Source organism: Nomia melanderi, chromosome 14 (assembly GCF_051020985.1).
Source record: "Nomia melanderi isolate GNS246 chromosome 14, iyNomMela1, whole genome shotgun sequence".
NCBI lineage: Eukaryota > Metazoa > Arthropoda > Insecta > Hymenoptera > Halictidae > Nomia > Nomia melanderi.
In genome coordinates, this window is record NC_135012.1 from 469,846 (window position 1) to 492,470 (window position 22,625).

The 22,625-nt window shown below is 44.9% G+C and overlaps 1 protein-coding gene across 3 annotated transcripts in view; it reads left to right on the forward strand.

Moving 5' to 3' along the window:
- The first annotated feature begins 19,847 nt into the window (after positions 1–19,847).
- The window catches only part of Myo10A (unconventional myosin 10A), a 90,306-nt gene continuing 87,528 nt past the window's right edge, over positions 19,848–22,625 (forward strand). For all 3 annotated transcript variants that reach the window (XM_031981591.2, XM_031981600.2, XM_031981610.2), the window contains exon 1: positions 19,848–20,337. The gene's annotated coding sequence lies outside the window, so the exon portion shown is untranslated. The remainder of the gene's footprint in view (positions 20,338–22,625) is intronic.

The following is a 22,625-nucleotide window of genomic DNA, read 5'->3' on the forward strand; positions in this document are numbered from 1 at the left end:
TCGGAGCAGCGAACGCGCGATCCCGTGCTGCGTGATAATGAAAAGCGGACCAGGAGGAACTTCCTCTGCCGGAGAGTACCGCGGGGGCTGAGAACCGACCAGTTGGATGTTGATGACACTTTTGGTAACGTGTTGATTCTGTTTGTGGGCTTGTTGAGATTCCATTATGCTCGCGATCGAGTGTGTCGTGATTGTATCGTATGATATATTATTCGTACATTCTCGTTGTTATTTTGTAGATCGGAGTTTTGAGTTTGCGGGATGCTTGAAAGGAGTTTTGTTGTATTCAACGAAGTTGTTTTTTAATGAAACTGAAACGTTGAGAGTGTTACAGTCTAAATGACGAACGTATATCGTATGAAGATAGTAATCTGTGAAGAGCACAGAATAATTTAAGATAATTCTATATTTTACTCTCGAAGGAGTTCTAATGATATTCGTGAAAATGCAGTTGAGAAACTCGCAAGAGCGCCAGCCACGTTTCCGGACGGCCACGAGCGCCTCGCTGGAAAATTTCCAAGGAAATAGTCGACGCGCGTAAATAATAAAGAGCGAGGTAAAACCGATGGAAACGATATTACCCGGTGCACGATGAAGACGCAATTAAAACGGTTGCACACACGTGGGCCGCGTGTGTCAAACTTGCCGCGAAAAGTGGGACGTGTATCTCGCGTTTCCCGCACGAGAAACAGCTGTCTCTATGCGCAGCGAATCCCTTGGCAGCAGGAAAATTAGGTACGGATTCCTCTAGTCTCGATCGGAGATGCCCGTCACGAATTAGCATTTATATCACCGTGGTACCGTGCAACCAGGTGGAAATGGAATATCCAGAACGCCGTGATAGAGACCTCGACCAGTCTTCCCGCGGCGAATTAATACATCCCCGCCGTCTCCAGACGGGATCGATCATCTTCTAACTGGTCATTATGTCCGAGTCTATTAACGAGATTTCTAATCTACTCCGAAATCCCAGCATTTCAACTTTTTTCCCTTTTCCACTTACGATTCCGAGAAATTTATTCCGAAATCGTATATACCAAACGATAACTTGATTGCACGGAGATTTGTGTTTCGATGCAGTTGTGGATTCAATTTTTTTAATGCGTTACGAAGCACTTTAAGAGTAAAACAGTTCATGTTCCACGAATGTTAGTCTATTTTACTTCAACCGAGTTTACTGTCGCTTTTTAGTTGATAACGATTACGTGGAATGAAAACGAGCTAATTTCTATGTATCGCGTTTATAGGAGCTTGTGATAATTATTGGGCTGTTCGGCGATGTGGCGTTTCTGGTTTGAACGCGAGAGGTGAAGGACCTTCGAAGATAGACTATTTGTCTCGCGGAATGAGCCGTCATCAACGGGAGTGCGAGAACATCCTCGTGCGGTTAAGAGTGATGGATTTCTTGTCACCAATAAATGTGTATCATCCTCATGGGAGGACGAGAATCGAATAACGGGAAGCGGTTTTCTGTTTCCGCCTCCTTCTCGGAACGTTCTCAACAAGAAACGCCACCTGCTAAATTTCTAACGATATTTTTTCTTCCGTTTCGCAGCGGTCATCAACAATATCTTTCTCTCCGACTGTGAACAATATATTCCATATTCTTCTATTTCTATTCTATAACCTATATTACTCATCACTCAAATATTACAGAATAATTCAAGCAATTACTTTGTAATAGCAAATTGAAGCCTACGACGCTTCAATCATCGAAAGTATTCTAATAACTCCTACTTCGCGTCAAAGTTCACAGCTCAACAATCTCATTATATAGACAACCACGTTTTACCTAATACATACGAAAGCAATTTCAAAGCTTGATTGAAGACAGCTATTCTTACATCACAAGTTTCTTACACGAAATCCTTTCCAACCATCCGAAGATCCTTAAAGACAGATCTCAGCATAGGTGTCTATCGCTGTCGACGTTAAACTGAAACTCCCCTGGCATCTTTAAACCCATGCAAACTTCACTTCGCTGAATCAAACATTCCACCGAAGTATTTGCATACCTTCTATCAATTCCGACTTTGCCATGTTTCGAAGCGTCTTCCACAAAAGGCTCAAGAGCCAGTCCCTCAAAAATGAAAATACAACTCGCCCGACTAGTTCTCGAGAAGTTTCATTTACGGAGCTCCACGGAATAGCGGAATCGTTAGCAACTTAAAGATCGAAGGAATGCCAGACATCTTCGGAAAGGACAACCGCCTCACCGTCGGTGCTCCTTCATTCCTATTCCGCGGGCCGCGCAATCATACTCTCTGCGATCCTCCTTATTATTTTCCTCTCAGCGACAAAACGCTACCCGTTCGACGTGACCGCAATTATCGATAATGCCACGGTTCCGGGCTGGTCGGATGCCCGGGACGGCGCGGCCGCCTATCGCATCGACGGTTTTCGAGCGGCCGTTTCCTCGGGTGTACGCGTAACAACGCGCAAATCACGGTAATCCGGTATGCAAGCACCGTGGCTGCTCGGGGTGAGTTGGTCCACCGTTATTTCCTACGTTGCCATTAGGATGTTTACCGTGGACGCCGCGTAAACGCGAACAAAGGGACGCGCCGCGAACAATGAGTCCAGCTTGTCGCGGCGCTGCGGCGCGTTGATAGAAGGAAGACACCTGGAAGCAACGGAGGTCTAGGCTGCGTGGCCATTGGGAAACGAACGCTACGAGAGACATCAGTTTCGACAGATGTTATTAACCTCTTGACCCGCGATATTGCGCGAGACACGTGGCGAACGATTCAAAGGGAATCTCGAATGAAATTGGAATTGAATATTACTTATTGTTAGAGTGTTTTAGAGTAAAGGTAGAATGAGAAGCGCCTTTCTTCTAGCGAATTAGAAGGATAGTTAAGTCGAGCTGTCGCGAAGCAGATCACGGAAGAAACGGTTAACTGTAGACGCATGAGCGTCGGTTTCTTGGTAACCTTTCTTGTAACAGTGTTCATTAGGGTTTTTGCTAGTAACACGTTGTTCGACGATCACAAACGAAACGAATAGCAGGACTCCTCGTGCGACAGTGCTGTCCCAAGTGTGAGTTTTCTATCGACGCGCATCGTCAAGCCGGCGACACGTCACCAATCCGTGCAGGGTGTCCCCTTTCGAGGTCCTAAGGGAGCACGAGCAACCACCGCGGAAAGATCGATGGGACCGATAAGGAGGAACGTTTTTGATCGGCCGCCGTATCGCGTTAGAAGATGATCACCGCGATCGGACACGTTAATTATGTGGTTCCCTCGATGACAGAAGCTTTGTTCGACGTGATTTCAATGGGGACACCGAGTATGTGCTGTGTCCTAACATTGGGGCTTAGAATTTCGTTGGGGGAAGTTCTTCGGTGTTGACTTTCGTTTGATGTAATAGTGTTATCGATTTAGGGACTACGATTGTTTTGAACTTTGATTGTACCTTGGAAATTCGTTGATGCTTCGATTAGGATGCGAGACGATGATTTGGTTTTTCTGTGTTGACTGTCGATGAGGCTGAAGATGTTTCTTTAATGAAATTTTGATATTAGTTGAACGTTGGAAGCTAGCTTTTACTGAAACGGTAACTACAAGGCTTAAAATAGTAAATGAACAGTCAGTTGACGATTGTCGGTGATCTCGTACTCAAAGAGAATTAATTTGAGCACTAATTGTGTCATTAAAGCACGCCCGAGTAGGAGCTGTGTTTTTCTGAGGCCGCTGGATCGGGAATGGAACGTTCAAACGTGGACAAGATCACGAAATCACTGGTGAAACACAGGAACCAGAGCAAGGATATTAAGGCGAGCCCGCGCGTAACCCGTTCCGTACGAATATTACGGGATATCGCGTGAGAGAAGCCGTCTGCGTGCCGGTTGCATGCGCCAAACTCGTTACTGGTTTTGTCCACGTAAATTAATTACCTTGCACCATTTGTTCTCTTTGCCGAGCGGGGGAACGCCGACGCAAGTGTGCATCAATGTTTCAGGAGGATAAATGAAGCGATTGGTATCGAAAATTGATAGTAATTAAAGGAAGCTTTCGCCCGACGGTCACACCTTATACGAAATCAAATTAACTTTATCGCCGACACTCGAGAATTTGCTGTTATTGCTAGTTACAGTGGAAGATCTTCTGCCAGAAGGAACATAAATAATTGTCAGTGATTCCTATGAGTTTCAGATGCATACGAAATCCACGATAATTCACGCATTCGCATACTCGAGCTTCCCTATAAGAATATCCAAAGTCGTCCAATATTAACCCTTTGCACTCCAAAGGCGCTTCTCAGTCGCCAAATGATTTGACACAGCAAAACTGTAAAGTTTGATATTTAATATTAAACTTTGTATAATGCATCAATGTACGAAATATTGAAAGAAAATAGTTCTCTTCCTCGATGCATGAGATTTCTTAGGTCAATCTAAGAAAATGTCATCTGTATCTCATTAGAAAATATTAAACATTTCCGGTAAAAATCTTCTGGAGGGCAAAGGGTTAATATAACATTCTAATTACATCAAATAACAAAACTGTACAATACTAAATATTAATCCTGCATAAACACTATAATCTTCCTAACTCTCAATGCCAAGTGTTTAAAAAATGAAATCTAAGAGATTCATTCGAAATAATGATAGATAATACTTGCAAGTATCCAGACTCAGTTATTAAATACAGAATTCCCGAGTCTACAGTGGCCGTTTTACATTGTTTGAACGGAACGTATCGCAAGAGAGGAATTCGCGAATTTTTCCAGGGAAACCGATTACCGGGCGTCGTGCGTCCCATTATCGACCACCGTGGCGGGCAATAAATGTCGATATGTGCCTATTGGCACATGCGCGTGTTAATCGAGTCGCCGTATGTTTCGTCCTATCGGAGTCGTCGCGGCCAATAACACCGTCCGCAACGTCGAAGGAGCCGCGCGCCGCTATGGGCCGATCAAAACGCCTTCTATTTTTGACGGAACCGTAACAGCCCCGCTCGCTACTTAACTTACTTGCACGGCCACATCATGCTGACTGGCTCCACTTTTCCTCGCCGATACGATGTATCTACGCGATACCGCAGCGCGGGAGCGGCGGTCTAATCACGTGTCCGGTTCCGATTGAAGCGATCGCGGACGATGAAAGAGGCGGAAATGGATTTGTAGATTGAACGATTCGATGGAACGAGCCCGCAGCTTGGCAACGCGGTCGGTAGATGTGGCACATTGTATCGGAGAAATTAACCCGCTGGAATAAATTAAAATCTTCGTGAAAAACGAGGAACGGAACGGTCTGAGTGGCGTGCCACGATTAATTGAAGTCTTTGGCTAGGATGGACGCGAAACGGAGAGACATTGATGCATCGTAAGCAAAGAGACCAGCGTGAAGTTATATAAAATTAATGCCTGGAACGTGTAGTTAGCCATCGGTTTTTCTTCTTTTGTCTGTTGATTAAAAATTCTATTTCAGGGCGTTCAAGGTGAATTACGAACCTGTTACCTACGTATATATTCTTTTATCAAATTATTATAGGAATTTGAGTAATACAGATAAATTATTACGAAGTATTGAAGAATTTCAGTTAAGGGTTGAAACGGAGGATTAACCCCTTGCTTTCCAGTTTCTCGTTAGAATCGCATTACACTTAATCATCATTCATCAGCCAACCTCCTCTTTCAAAGGTAACATTATCAAAGAATAATACAAATATCCAAAACAATTTCCTGCTCTTCACACGCGTATCAATCATTCTAAACTACCCATCCCCAAAGAATCCCACAACTAATGGTTGAAACCTCTTCAAACGCTTCGTCTGCGCGACGCGAGGCAAGAGCTGAACTAAACATCCGACCTAAAAGGGGCGTCGTGTCGCAGGCAAGTCGAGAAGGTAACAAACAAGCGTCCGATTAATTCGCGTTACGGAGGTAAGGCGCGAAGGTGGCAAAACTGAAAAATCAAGGGGTCCCGGTCGCGCGCCCACCCCTCCCACTGCTCGAGGCGGCGTGGGGGTGTAATAACGCGAAATTAGGAGCTAATGTGGATCGATGTGCCCCGCCGACATCGTGGCTCGACTGTTTCAAGAGCGATAATAAAAACGAAACGATTCCTGGCCGTGCAGGCATCGGGCCCGAGCGTGTGTGCGAGGGGAACGAACGGCACGCGGGCGGAAGAGGCGTTTCCAACGAACAAGCGACTTCTTCGTTCAACTTTCGCCCCGCCTACGCCGCGACGTTCACGCTGGCACCGTGCCCCCACTCCTCCGATCCCCCTGGAGAGAAGAGAGGGGTCGATCCCCCACCGCCTGCCGCTTCGATTGCCAACCGACGAGCGGAGAACGCTCGGCTGGCGCAAGTCACCATGGAAACCGACGAAAAGCGTCGCCCGGGATTGTTCGAAACAATTATCCGGCGCTCAATTCCACTCGCGCTAGTTCTATGTATCTCTACGGTCCGCGGCGCGGCGCGACGCGTTGCCTACCGCTCCGTAGCCTGCCTCTTCAATCCTTCCTACGCGAATAAAAATTCCTGCCGACCCTACCTTCACGGATTTCCTGCGGATCGCATCGCCTCGAATGGATCGGAAGTTACTCCGACGTGCTCCTCGGAGGTTGATTCAACGTTAGAATTATCTGACAGGTTCGGATCAGGAATCCTTGGTCTCTATTTTTTGTAATTATTGAAGAGACTGCGGGGAATTAATCAAGATATCGATTTAGCTGACACTGAATTGTAGGTCAATAGAAGTGTCAATACTCTTGGAGTCTTTATAGGAGGATTTCAGTTTGGTTGGAGTTTTAATGGTAACGTGGGGTATGTTCGTTGTAGGAGAATGATTGTGAGATGGTTGTGTTTTGTGGGTTGTTGATTTTTGGGGTGGATGTTTGGAAAATTGACTGGTTTGGGATTGAGGAGGGATGTTGTTTTGTGTTGTTGAATGAGAGTTGTTTGAGGAACTGTATTCAGGTTAGTGCGATGATCTGGAGATTATGAAACGTTTCTTGGCTTCCCTTGGAGCAATATTCTGACTGTTGAAGCAAATTGATATGATGGATTCGTGCCAGTAATTTCATTTAGTATTTAGGTGATTTGGGTTTATGTGGACTCTTTGCTCTGAATCGTTGGTTAGATGTTAGAGTCTGATGTTGCTATTGGGTAACAGACGTATGCTATTTAAAACTATTCACGATCGGTTCCATGGTGAATAAATAATTGAGACTGATGTTGTTTCAGTCGACGTAATTACTGAATTGAGGATTGAAAGGGAATAATGATTGGTAGAGTTATTAATATGGCAAAGGTACAAACACTTCGTAGATGTCATGTTTAAATGACTAAGGTATAATGGAAATAAAAAGGAAACGATGTCTCATGGTGAAGCTGAGTCATCTGATGGTTCCAGGATATTTGACATTGAACACGGTAATTGTGAATGGAAACTATAAATACTTCCTCTGACGATGTATCACTCATCCATACTGCAAACTAAGATTGGTAACTTTAATTGCAGCTTATTAAAACATACACGTTTGTACTCAGAACTGCACCGACAAATCTCAATTTGAAACAAGTGATCCTACAGCATGTAAGATCCAATTCGAAGTTTTATTCTTCATTTCCGATGTAAAACAATTAAAACCATAGTCAACTGACGATACATCTTAACCCTTGCTGCAGTTATTTTAAAGTTAACCACTTTGTTACAAGCGTACTAAAATATTTAGATATTTAAAATTTCATTTAACTTCATTCAACGTATCGTTTCTTATAAAGAGTTCACATACGGATGATCAATTCCAATGGAATTCAAATGAGCAGTCAAAAAGTGAGTAAAGCTCCCCAGCTTCGAGGATAATCTTATTGCCGACACACGCCTGCACAGCGTAATCCGAACGAAACGTCCGGATATTTCGGAGCATCCGCGTGGAATATGGGGAAAAGTATTCAGGGAATGTTTTCCCGAAGATGGCTGAATAGTGGAACGTATTCCGCGCGAGTTTTACTTTAGCACATCCCGGGGAGGGATCCCGTGGTGTGTGTAAGTGCTTGCGTGGTTAAGGGGCACCACGATTCGAGCAAATGTGTTTCACGCTCCGCTAAGCGACGGCTCGATTGGAGATCAGAAAGATGTACGGCATCGCGACTGCCTCCTTGGAATATAAAACTTTATGTACCAGCGAAATGAAAAATTCTGTATACTCGTTCTAAAAATGGTGGACCTTAGTCAGCAAATCCCCGACGTTATCAGAGATTGATTAGATTTTATCACTGATGCTCTTTACTATCAAATCGAACTTTGAGTAATTGATACGATTACATTCAATATTCCTGTTGATAAATAAACTTGTAATGTTTAATGTTTAAGTTCACTCTTCGCATTGGAAATATTGTCGAGTGTAATTTTGATTAAAATATTTTAAGTTGACTACGTTTTTATGGAATTTGGTTGAATTCGTTTGAATTATTATATGTATTTTAATTTCTTTTGAATGATTAGCAATATAATAAATTACGTGGATCGGTAGATAAAGAGTTAGTACGCCAATCTTTATAATAATTAACGCATGCACGGTAGATTAATTGATACGAGTTAATACAAACCATTGGATAGTAGATGTTTATAGAAATTTCCATTGAAAAACGTTTCGTGGGAATCGGCGTAGAAGGGAAATGCATTTCATTAATAGAAATACTTGTTGAATTCGAAAACGGTATAGGAGTGTCCTTGATCCTCGTTAAAGTTTGTTTTTCCATTGCGAACACTTGCATATTCTATGAATCTATAAAATCTGTATTTTATTTATCGCGCTCATAGATTGCACGCATCATGTCCAAGGGCGTATAACTCCGCGTCAATGTTTCGCTCGCATTGTTTGGGAAGTTCCGATGCATGGAAAAGTTCGTCATATTAAAATAAAAGCTGATGAAGTTTTCCGCATTAAAATTCAACGCGCGCGCACGGCGCATAATGCAGAACAAAATATTTTACACTTGTATGAATACTTTAATTACTTGTCGCGTGCGCCAGTTGTGCATAATGCATTCACCGGCGGGTTGTAAATAAAAAGAATTTCGGCGTAAATATAAAACAAATTTATGCTAATTCTCGATAATTATACCGAAATATTTGATGTTTTAAAATGAACTACACACAAATTTTTACCGAATAATGTTCCACTGCGATACAAGTACATGTACACGACGATGATTTACGATACCACGGAATAACTATCCTGCGCATCCTCGTTTATTAAAAACAACAGCAAACTTTGCTCGAGTATCACAGCTCACTTTTCTTGCCTTTGCACTGGCAACGAATTTCACTCAAGAATTTCGTAAATTTCAAACTTCCGTAATTGGCAAACCGAAGAATTCAATAAAAACTTCTCTGGAAGACCGTGTCTCCTTAAGAAAGAAACTACTCCCGCGTCTCGCTCGATTAAACTCTTTATTATTTCATCGCGGGGTTCAACTGTTACCCACATTTCCCAGCAGAATCTACGAAAACGTCCAGACGTCGAAGCTAAGCTCTCTTCGTTCGGGAGTAATGAAGAAGAAACTTCCCGGAGCAGTTCGATATAATCGCAGACTTTCTGCCAGGACTGTATGCGGATCCTCTGTTATTTTCGCGCACATCCAGATATCGTTTCCGCATCACGTCTCCGCTATTCGCCTCGGTTCACCTGGAAATAAATATGTTTCCCTTATCGTTCTCGGCCAGCCGATCAGAGAACAACGATTCCTGAAGGTTTCGTTGCTGGAGGAGTTGAGGGGAGGCGGACAGGCGTCAGAAAATCCTCCTCAGAGGCTGAAAACAATAGTGAACGAACGGTGCGAGCGGTGTATTATCCTCCGTACTCTTCGTTGCACGAGACTTGGCACTTGAGACGACATACTGGCAAGAGGTGTTGCTCCGTGTACCGTCAGTTGCTGGGAACCCTGCACTCGTGACGTCAAAGGAGCGGAGACAGTCGCTGCGAGACGTCCAATTCACGTCCGGAAACGCGCTCCCCACTCTGTCGATTGGTGTGCGTGAGCGCCTCAGCCAATGGTACACCGGAGTCGAACGTTCGCACGGAGGAGGCGTGCACCTTCGAATCTGACCAGTCAGACGAGAGTGCCAGGTTCGCTGCAACGATAGTTTGTTTATAGTTTCCATTGGTTATGTTGTATCGACGAATAGAAAACTAGTATAGAAAATGAGACGAGAAAAGAGATGAAGATTGACGAATGAGATGTGCATTTCAAGTTCTTGCCAACTCTCATGCAGCGGAGGATGCTTCGCAACTGGCCGTTTCGTTGCTGGGAAAGCGGACCGTTCTATTCCACCCCGGCACGCTTTTTCGCGGACAAAGTTATAATTATGTTTATCCGAAGCGAATCGGGGGCGACGGAGACGGCAATTAAGACGGGCGCGCCATCTACGCGCCGATTTTATCTGCGCTCCTCGCTCTTTTCTCGTCAATTAACAATTCCGGGGAAAAAAAGATCGTGGATCGTGGATCTATCTCGCGTGAAGATTACCCCGGCAGATTGCCGTGTAATTAATTATCTCGCGCGCTCGTACTCCTCCGTATCGTAATTAATTGCTTCGGTTTATCGTATCGCGGCCGGGATTTTTAATGGAAATTATAACGAAAATATTGCCGGACCCGGCGAGGTTTCATCGGGTTTCGCTCGGTCGTGCTTCATATTTCGGTGCCGGCGAATGGGAAGCGTAGACTCCGCGACGGAACTCTTTCTTTCGTTTTTAATATCGACTTCAGACAATGAAAACATATATTTTATGAAGTACGCTAGGTATTGTTCTATTGTTCTACGGGAGTTGATTCATTCGCCGATTCTTCTGCAGATCTTTGAAATTATAATGGACCGGTGTGTAACTATCAATCATATTGGAAATGTCTGATTAACTATTGTTACCTCGGTATCAAGTGGAAGTGTCTGTGAAAGAAATTCTCACGTTGGTATAATTAAATATTAATAATTATTCTCCTACTCGTACGAGGTACGATTCTACAGTATATTAAAGTCAGCGTAAAGTGGAATGAAAATAACATTTGAAAAATATTCAAGTTTCACGTAAGATTATATTAAAACAGACAATTCGCACAGTAAAAATTCCTTCAATATTACTTTCTGAAAACCATCAACAGCGATATAAAGAAATTTCGTGTCAAGAGCTATTTAACACGAGAACTACCGAGCATTTAATACGATTAATATGCAATTCCTATAAAAATTGTAACAATGGATTATTTTCAAAATCATTTCGAATATTCAATGCTTCGAAGATATCAGTAGTTGCTAAACAAAAAAATCGAAACCAGTCATTTTGACTGTGTTCTAGTGTTAAAATCGTAACCGGGCCACGGTTTGTCGCAAACGAATCAGATTCTCAATCAGGATTTTAGAGTCAATAACAATGCTCGGCGTGCAAGCCGAGTGTTAACACCGGTGTTAACGCAAAGAATATGGATTTAACGGTAATTCGAGGCGCACGGCGCGGCGGCCGCCGAATGATTCAGATGCTCATTGCCATGAAGCTGCAGTACCGTTCGGGCATCAATAACGTCTAATCACCCTGACGTAGAACCCGATCCTGCTTGGTCCTGCGGTGCAATTTCGTCCTCTAAGCGTTCGCCACAAATCACACCCCGCCACGATTTGGTAGCACCCCCGCCGCCCCCACGGAACGTTCGACATTTAAACTCGGCCGGATTATGGTCCAAAGCCTCTTGTGTGACCGATAATTAATCGCCCCGATCCGTTTTACGATCGCCTCTAATCACGCTCCGGAAAGTGTTTAAAGAGTCCCGACTGCATTTCCCGGAGCACCGGCGAGCACTAATTTCTTTTTCACAGACCGTCGTGTCCACGATTATTCGCTGGTATTGATTTTTCCATTGCCGCGACGCTCTCGTTTCGGCCGATAGAGGAATGTCTGGTAAATAATATTTTACTTCGAGTTCATTTATCGAGCAAACGGAATTGTCTGAGATTTAGAAAGCATTTTTAAATGTTTAACGATCTCTGTATTGTCTTTATCGAAGGGAAATTTGAGAAACTGGTTTGAAATGATTTGAAATTTGAAAATTAATATTTGTAAGGATTAAAAACGTATCCTTCCGAAATTCTTACAATTGTACTTCTCTACTATAAACTTCCAATCATTAAATACCGACCGTTTTCAATTCATTCGCGATAAAACATGTCGCATAAGCAGTTAAAAAATGGAATTAAATTCAACGACAGACACGAGTGACTCTTGATTCTTCGAAAATTCATTTCACTGGTTCATTGTTCCCGGGAACGCGGGCAACAAATAAAATTCTTATCGCGATGCTCGTCGTTCCCTGGGCTCTTCCGAACTGGGACATACATTGTCCGCGGAAGTGACCATAATTCCTGGCCGTAACTTAATTTTCGGTGGTTTATAGCGGGAAAGAAGGATGACGTTGCGAGAGGCCGGATCGTAGCCGGCCGATACCGGTAACGCTCGTAATAATTCTCGCTTAACCATGTGCCGGAAATAACAGGGAAATAACGATGAAATAACGACGACGGAAACGTCGTCCATGGCAACGCGAGATAAATATGCGTTTAATGTGGCCGACGATCCGTTTATAACCGCTAACGGTCCTCCCTCCGCTCGTTTCGGAAAAAGACACCGTTAATTTCCGCAGTTCTTCGGGCTACCGTTCCCGTACGATGCGTTCCGAACTCCATTGTTTCCCGGGGAATCCTTCCTCTTCCTTTCCGACAATAAAATTGAATGAAGCTGCACGGTTTCGGTTACCCATAATCCTTCCCGCCCTAAGCGTTCATTCGGGGAGCTATCAATTCGGGGACCGTTGATCACGATCGAAACTCAAAACAGCTAACTCCCTCTACTAGCCAGAAATTTGCAAAACATTAAACAACAAACATCTACCTATTCATTTGGTTATAACTTCAAAGAGATTCAAAGACTAAAGATTCAAAAGCGATACACGCAAATTTCTAATTTGTACTTCCTCTAATGAATAACCTATCGTCTCCAGAAGAATATCCGAAAAATCGACACCTCCAATTCGTAAAACTCATTAGAAATTTGCAAATCGAACCACTGTACCCGATGGAACCCATCTTTGTCGATCAGAGAAAGAACAGCACATACAGCCGAAAGAGAAAAAAAACAGAGGCAGCGAGAAAGGGAGAGGTGGGGGATAGAAAAAAAGGCAAAACGATCGAACTCGATAAAGTCTGGCAGCTTTCCGAGATACTACGCCACGGATTTCCGAACGTATCTCAATTACCCGGGCCGGACTATAATTAACAAAAACATCGGTCGGCCGTAGCGGGCCGGAAGTCCGCGTTCGGGGGGCGTAGGTCAGCCGCGTGGGTGGGGCGGGGTGGGTGCTATTTTGTTATCGAACGACAGAAACGGTGCCGGCGGTTGGAACCGCGCGCAATTACCCGCCGCAGAATGTACAGTCGGCCCGGAATAGCTGTGCGCGCGGAAATCGCGGTACAGATTAATTGTAACTGCATCGTGGCTACCGATTTGCCTAATTAATTCGGTTACTAATGGCCGCCGCGGAATCCTCGTACCTTCCGAGGATCGAAACGTGCCCGGCGCTCCGCCGGCCGCTTCCGCCATTCCTGCCCGACCGACAGGGCTATCAATGGGAATCGAGGATCCGTGGGGCCGAACGGGAAATTCCATGGCTGCCAGGGACGACGATGGAAACTCGGGCACGGAATTAAATCGACAGAAATCTCCGACTAACCCGTCCGCTCGGTCGACTCCCTCGTCCTCCACCCTTACGCCGGGATCCGATTAATTCCGATCGATTCGGACGGCTGCACCTTGCTCCTTGATCTACATTTCCCCAGCTCCGATTGCTTTCTTCGGGGTCCTACCAAGTAATATCAATTGAGATCGGGGGACGTGCTTTGGATCAGGTTTCAGCCTTTGGATCGCGGTTTTCGAGGATTGAATTTTAAGGTTTCTTGGAGTTTGCGTTACGTTGATGTTGTTTGAGTGGAAAGGGTTGGAAAGGATAAATAGCGTTAATTTCCATGAGTTTAATTAGAGTTCGTGAAATCTCTAGTCTCAAAGGAAAGTACAGGTACACTCCGAAGATACAATACTTAGAATCTTAAACAGTCTTAAATGAGAAATTCCATTAAATCCAATACAAATCGGCATTTCGCGAGCAAACGATCTATCAATAAGAAGTTCCCTGATCGAATTCGCCACGCGTCTAACGAGGAACAAGGATTGCTCGATGTCTGGCATCCTATGCGAAGACGCCGGCAATTTCGCGTAGGAATCGCGCGACCGTCTCGTCCGAGGCGTGGCTCTAATGGATTTTTCACAGCGACCGCGAAATGGCGTGGCACCGGGTACGAGCCGCGGACGTACCGCAACAATCATCGGTTTGTTTACCGAACAAAACCGCGAGGACGTGACCGAGGCGGATAAAAGGAGCAACGGGGAAGAATACGGGACGGCTGACGGTGGTTACGGCCGAACGGGGAGGGAAAGGCGAAGGAGGACGCGTCGAAGAAGTCTATCTCGCTGAAAGGAAGGTAGCCGATCAAAAGATATCGGGTTCGAACGTAGCGGAGCTTCGAAGACCAGAAGCCACCACAAAAGATCCCCGGTCAGATATGGACAAGTGTGTTCCCCCATCTCGACCTTTTTTTCCTTCCTTTTGCTTTCGGTTCATTCTTCCATTTTTTTTGTTCCTCCACGCCGCTGTTCTCTTTTTCGTCTTCGGGTGAAACCGTCGGGCCCGCGGTTCCACGTCGTAAATGGCCGCTTCGGCGGAGATCGACGGATCCATTGAAAACCTCGGAGGGAAGAACCGATTATGTTATAAATTGAGATACAAGGTCTCGGTTTGCCCGGTTATCTGTTTGCTTCTGCCTCGTTGGATCCGACGTTCTCGATATCCACGACATTACCCGGGATTTTAATTGATTCGATCCGACCCGGATTTTTCTACAGCTCTCGATGATCGACGCTTCTCGGGGTAGGGCGAGGATCGTTCGACTTGTCGATAAGAACGGCGGGGTTCATTCCGGTGCTATAATTCCTTATCTTGGTTTTTTCCTGGTTTCCGTACGGCGAACGGGGCATATTAAAATTTTAGTATCCTTCCTTTGTTTTTAGCCGTTCCGCTGGAATTGCTTTATTAAGACCTCAGCCGCGATAAGTCGATTACTTTGAATAATGTATGCTCGAGATGTATATTCCTGATACCGAGCATCTCTTGTTGGAACGCGCAAGATTCAACTTACATGTATACCTAACACAAACGCTACGCGTCCAATCCCAAATCATTATCCCATTGAACAATCACGTTATACTGACATTCAAACGAAACTACGCGAACCTCAACTTCGTTTCAACTAAAAATCTCCTCCACTAACTTCTCCAACTTCAATTCTAATCATCCCATTCCAAAGCTCAGAACTTCCATCATCAAACCCTGTTCCCACAAACTTCCCCCAACCGGTCAGCGAAAAAACTCGCGGCGCAAAAAACAGTCACACGTTCCGCAGCGAAACCGAGAGACCTTAAACGTCATCGTCAGCTCGCGTGTCGCGTTAATGCGGGTCCGCCCGGAAAAATTAAAATAACGACTTGATTTATCGGCGAAGTTCTCACGGTCGAGGAGCGAAAAAGTTCGGCCGCGCTGGGGGTTGAGGGAGAGAGGGATTCTGCCGGGCTTCGTCGTCGTTACCGCGAGAAAAGGAAGTTTCCTCTCTTTCTCGGACCGGTTAGCACCCCCGCCCGCCGCCCCTCGCTCCACCCCGCCGCCCCCCACGGCAGCTCGGCCGGCGCCGTTCTTTATTCAAAGTTGTAATAACGTTTGGCAGATGTTTCTGATATAGTGGCGAAGCCCAGGACCGCTTTATTCCGCGAACTTTTATCGAGTCAATTTAAGTTGCTGCCAGGGACTGCCGCGCGCGCGTCTCCCTTTTCTCTTTCTGCTCGCCGCATCCCTCCGCCACCCTCCTCGCCGCTCGCGTTTCGCCGGAACCCGCTTTCTTCTGGAACTTTGTATTCATATTCATCGCGGCGGTCGCTTCTTCTCGCCCCCGCGAGCGCGAGGAAGAACAGACGCGCCAGAGGAAAAAAGAACAAGAAAGTCACGTGAACGCGAAGTTTTTCGGAGGGCGGATGGTGCGGATAGATTTTCTTAATTTTATGCGAGCCCAGGCCTCCGCAACTTCGAAATTAGTTCGCGATGTCGGGACTGGAAGCGGCGTTTTCGTGGCTCGTTTGTGGGAATAAAGTTCCCTGCCGGATAGTGTCCTTTTGTCTTGTTCCCTTCTCAAAGGAATATGTGCTGACAGTTTTTATAGGTGTTGAATGGGCTGTAACTCGGAGATCAGTCTCGAGAGGATGTAGCAAATAACATAATGATACACTTGCGGTGGCATTCGATTGGTTTCTTATATTTGTAAATTGTCTATCCACTGTCGACGATTTCGTAAACGTCTCGCATTGACAGCTTTATCATACGGTTTCTCCTAAAGCACGAGAGCGCAACCTGCGGAGGCGAAATATGATTTTTCAGTAGCGGCGACCTCGTTTCACTAAATAAATAATCAAATCGCGTTTTATCCTTGGTTTCGAACGTTTATTTTAAGAATATACCTACTCATTATCCGTGCAATCCGATTTAAACCTTCCCGGAACGAATGCAAACGTCCAAGAAAATGAGTGTATTAAGCTGACTCGTTTTCTCGAATGAAATCGTAACGACATATTTTCTTCCAATTACCATTCGTTCGGTAAAAATATTTCCCCCGCGGAAAAAGAAAGAGCCGGCTGGAATTCTGGAATCGCGCGGATACGCGTACCCGCCCGGGGAATTTTCCCTCGTAATCAACCGATTGTGAAATACGTTCTCATGGAGCGGTTTTAATGTGCGACCGCGGCGCGCGAAATAAAAATCGGCACGGAAGAAAAATCGCGGCCGCATTCGTTGCGCTGGTTAATAATTTTATGCATGTCGAACGCCGGGCTCCCTGTAACGAGTACTATATAAATTCCGGCACACGTATTATGCCAAACTGGTATCGACACGTAGGGCAGGCAAATATAGTGGGGGCTTAAACCTGCCGATGTAACTTTATTTCAGCTCACGTGCGAATCCAATCCAGGCATGATTTTCCATTTCAAATCGAGCGTATATCAAAAGTCGGGGCCGTCTCATCCATATCAATCGAAGAAGGGTATCGGCTTCTGTACCTGAATTACAATAATTCTTTGAATCTATATAAAAATTGTCAGCCGACGTGATATATAACAGCGGCGGGAAAGGGGTCGGCTACGGTGCCTTCCCTCTCGATCGTATCGTTTTTTCTCAAACGAATTCATTTTTGACGCGAGGCTAAAGCAATCCGTGCTGTCATCGTTGACGTAGATATATTGCAGATTACTTTTCAAGATGGTCTTAATTAATTTCGTGCACGGACGACGGATATGGAATACCGAGCAATTTGTTCCTTGGAGATTGTGGTCGATTTAAGGGTAGTTTTCTTCTGTTTTGAATTTACATTGTGCCTCGGTTAATGTTTGAACAATTATTCATACGAGAGTTGAATAGACTCGAAATTCAGAGTTTGTGAAGTTCTGATGAAATGATATTGTTTGATGAAGGATTTTAATTGGTTATGTGTATTTCACACCTTCTACTAAACATTCTCAATAGTGCTAGTCAATATGTTAAATAATTCTTTTATTTACAATCGCATCTTTCACTCGTGCCTCGTAGGTAGTTTCTTTTGCAACAGTAGATCTGTTTCAAGACCTTTCATCGTCTATCGTTATTCAACTGACTTACTAAGCATCGGTATAGTAGTTCCCTAAGAATTCTCTACTTGTACAACTGTACGTTAATCGTGCTATCACTGACGAGATATGGAAAGGATGTGCACTGTAAAAGTTTGTACCACTGCCGGCACAGACTTAAAACATCTCAAGTCTTAAACAAATACAAATAAATAAACAGAAACGTTCTATTTTTTGTCAGGATATTAAATTTTTCTACGTGCTAATTTCTGATAGACATTTATCAGAATATTAAAATTAATTTACAATTTCTGTAATTGTACTTACACCGACGAGACACCAGTAAATATATGACTGTGTCATCTGACGACGAAAGCCGCAACATTCTCTCAGTACTCGCAGCTGATAAACTTCACGAGAATTCACATCAAGTGAATGGTGCTACCATCTAGCAACAAACTGAGGAAAGTCATCCTGAGAATTACAGGCTTGTGATACTGACTTAGTATCTTAAGTCTAGTCTGGGATCTAGACTCGATACTTGATCTAGGATACTGATTCCATGACTCGAACAAGTAGTTTGTAACGTTACCTTCATACACATCACCGCTAGATGTCAGCACCGCACAGTCTTCCTATTTTCTGCCGGGTTTAAATACCCTCATAACACTGCCAAACGCGAATTGTTAAAGATAAATGAAAATAAACTGAATTCTTTCATTTTCATCACTTTCTGTATGATACTAAATCTTCTGGCAATTTTCACTACGCAAATACTCTAAATAAGTATTCCTTATTCGTTGCCACTTTACTTTCAGTTTAAAATATCATTTCATTTCGCTAATAATTGCTATTTATTCTTCAAAGTAATATTTCCGTTGTTTCTTTTACGTTTCTACTTTGACTCTTTTTCTGCTTTTCGAAACGTGCAATCTAGAGTGCGTTCTCGCTTCGACTAATGCCTCAGGAATCGCCGAAGTGGGATGAATGACTATTTCGAACGTTGATGTACCTGTTCAGGTGTCGTTGGTGTCTCGCCGGAAAGTTGGCAGTCGCAGGTGCATACCTTGCTCTACCTGCGTTTCCCAAATACGCACCCCGTGAGGTCACCTAATCGAAGACCATTGTCCCCGTGGTCGGGTTCCAGGTAGCTTTTCACTTTTTGGATCTCGTCCGAGCACGTGTCGGCCCAAAGGTGTAGCCTTTCGTTCTACTGAACGAGAATGAGGGAAATGGGTGACGGTGACAGAAAAGATATTCGTTTCGAAAATCCGAGCGACTTTCAGTGCACCGTATAGAAGAACATTCGTAAACAATAGTCCATTAGCTCATTAATTCTCTAAAATAACAAGACAGTATCTGCTGAAGTACTTTCTTCTCTTAGAACTGAATTTGAATTTCGAAGCACAAATGAAACTACGATAATCATCGATCAAAAGGAATTACTGTCAACGAAAATCCTAATTCATTGCTAAGATCTCGTGTACCACTTCAACCGATTACAAAGGAATTAATTACCTAATAGCCGTCCTCCAAATCTCCCATTAATCAAAGAAACCGAAAATTCATCGACTACTACGATAACTCATTCACAAGAAAGACGAAAACTCAATGAAAATCGCAATAGATCTTAACAAGACAAAAAGCTCAAACTAAATGCATACAAACCACTCCTCCGCTGATTACCCACAGACTCTCCTCTTCATTAAGTCGATTAAAAAGAACCCCAGAAACTCGGCGGCGACAGACCGAACAGAAGAAGCATTTCCATCCGCAGCTTCGCCGGACACGAAGCATCTCGACGTTACAGAAGCATCCTGAAAGAAACTCTCGAAAATCCACATCCGAATACTCATTAATCCTCATCCCGCATTTCTTTCGCTGTCTCCGTCTCCGTCCGGATCGAGCGCGCGTCCTTTTCCTCCAGGTAGAGACCGTGGACAGGGGGATCCAGAAGGGGACACGGGAATCCACGAGCCACCTGTAATGCGTGTAACGGTACAGAGGAGCGTACGGTGGCGCCGATTGTTGGCGACGCGAACTAAAATCTCCTTAGGCGAGGTCGAGCGGCCGCATACCACGGATCCGGGGGAATCGCGTCGTGAACGCAGTCGTGGTCCGGTCGTCCGGGAACGCTCGAAAAATCGCGGACAAAACAAGGGGGAGACGAGAAATTTTTCCGTGCGACTCTCGGCGGTTTCGGTCCGGTGTCCTCTGACGTGGTCGGCTGTTCCGGTTCCCTGGACGGGCGAGAGACAAAAGTGCCCGGCCGTGACACACCTGTGCGACTAACGCGAAATTTTCGTATCGGCGGATCCCAGCGCCGGGCAACAACCGGTCGCCCACAGCGCTGCAGCGTTTTCCTCTCTGTTTCACTTCTCCTTTCCACCGTCTCCTTTGTTCGACCGCTCCTCGCCGTCCTCGTGGTTTCTCGTGCGGGTTGCGTGCACCGTCGTCGTGCACCAGTGCATCGCTCGTAATTCGTCTGCTCGTGGAAATTCTCCCGTGGTGACACGTCCAGGGACCAGGGGACCGGGTAGGGAAGATTTTTAAAGGAGAACAGGAAGCCCGAGCACGCCAGAGTAAGTGGTTTTTAAGTGGATTTCATAGGCCGCGTGAGCACGCCGCTCGGAGACATCAACGCCTGGTCAGGGCATGCGCTTGTGCTCCGCGCCGCGTTCCTTCCCACCGCGTGTGTGCCGCTGCCAGCGCGTTCCTCACCCCTGATGCATGTCGTTCCCGTTGACACGAGGATCAAGGAACTCGCGGCGATCCCCCTCGATCGGTTTTTCATTCGTTTGCCTTGAAGGCGGTTCGAAAGGAACGGTTTTTTCCCGATCCACGGACGGGTGGGTGGGAATTCCTACGGCTGCCGCGAGGGGAGTGCGCTGTTCTATGTGTAACACGAATGTGGGTTTGTTGGGAGTGAGTATTTACCTTCGGAAAGGATAAGTGCACGTTTTTCTTATTGATAATAAGGAATTTTCATGTAATTCGGTTGTGGATGAAGTTGGGATGGGAATCGAAGGTATTTCGAGGAATTTTTTATCGGACGGAGTAGGGAATTCGAGGAAGCTGTACAGAAATGTTCGTTGTATGAATTGTAAATGTTTCAATCAAAAGTAGAAATAGTTGCAGACTTCTCGAGAGAAGAGACAGCGTTGAGGTAGAGAAGCTGCAAGAAGTTGGAGATAGATATTCAGCAGCGAACAGAAGATTACACGTATCATCCGGCATTAACGCGGAATATGGTCTAATAATTATTGACGCCTTTAAGTAACACATTGCTTGTAGTCAATTAATCCGTGCTATTTCATTATCTTCTGATCCAGACTGCTCCTCGTTCCATCTTTATATTCAAGCCTGCATCCTCGTTTAATTTATATTCCACTCAAAGTACAGTAATATACTCGATACCTTAATAACCGTGAAATATGTTACGACTCACCGTACACATTATTTGAACAATCGTAAAATATAACACAACTCTCGACACATAGAGCTAACCTATTCCGAAGCCAATCATTCCTGTGTCAAAATTACAATACCGAACGGAAGATTAATAGGAAACCAATAATCGTAAAAATCCCCGTTCAACGGAATTCATTACGAAACACAATTTAATTTCGAAGCAATTCCGTTCGATTTACAATTACGAGGTACCTCGGCTGGTATCACTCAGAGATCACAGGACGTACCGTTCGGACTCTGGATGCTGCGAGACGCGAAATGCCATCGAACGTGTCTCCCCGGTGTCCCCCCCCCCCCCCATCCCATTCAGTATCCTTTCCCTGCCATAAACACGAAGTTTCGTGCTCCTTGTGTCACGTTGCCGATCGAGGCAGACCAGTTCGGAGACGTTGGAATTCTCTCATGATCTAGCACACGCGCGACACAGGCAGGTTGATTATTTATTTATGAGCGGGCTCTGTCGTAAAACGAGCGTGGAGTGGGGGTGGCAGGCGAATCGCAGTTGTTAGCGAACAGTCGGGTCGAACGTTGATGAATCGCGGTGCCCGGGGGGCAGGAGCGATACGCGGATTCTGCGGAATTCAGGTGCAGGCAGCGTGCAGATGATAATGGCGATAGAAATGGATGAAGAAGAAACGCTCCTCGTTAATGGAAATCGCGGGGAATAGCTGCGTTGCATTGTTTACAAGCGATTCTGACTCATAGCGACGCAGTGCAGTCATACTTATTTATAATGCGCGGAGGATCGCGAATATCTGAAGTTCCTCTTAATCGAAGATGCGGCGAAAGATTTCGCTTTAGTACAGAATTTATACTTTGATGGCTCTTCGAAATTTCATTGAAATTTCATTGAAATTGTTCTTTGTACGATACTCGGCGACGACCGTTAGAAATGTTCTCAGATTCTTCATTGAACGTATACGACGACCGTGAACGAAAGTTAAAGATATTTTTTAATATTGTGATATTCTGCGTCTGTACGCCGTTCCGGACGCTGCAGTCGTTAACTCGTTACCTACTGACGGTCATTTGAGAGTCTTTCAAGAACCAGTGATTAATAAGAAAGGATTCCTTGGTGAGTTTCGCAATATTTGAAATTTTCAGACCTTGAGAAGCTCGGTTCAGTGAATCAGATAACAGATGAATGACTAGGCATGTTCTGTTCAAAAGTGTTTCTAACTTTATTCGAGTTACGCGTTCGAGTTGCCAAAAATAGCTTATAGAAAGGTTTCCCCGTTTGAAATCGCAATCGAAACGCAAAGGGAATCCCGAGATTTCCGGCGCGCGTGTCGAAACGAACTTTCAAATTCGATTCGCAATTAAGCAGCCGCGTTTCTTGTTCTCAAAACGGGCGAGCTGCGTGCTTTCGAAAGTTAACAATAATTTTTTTTTATCACCG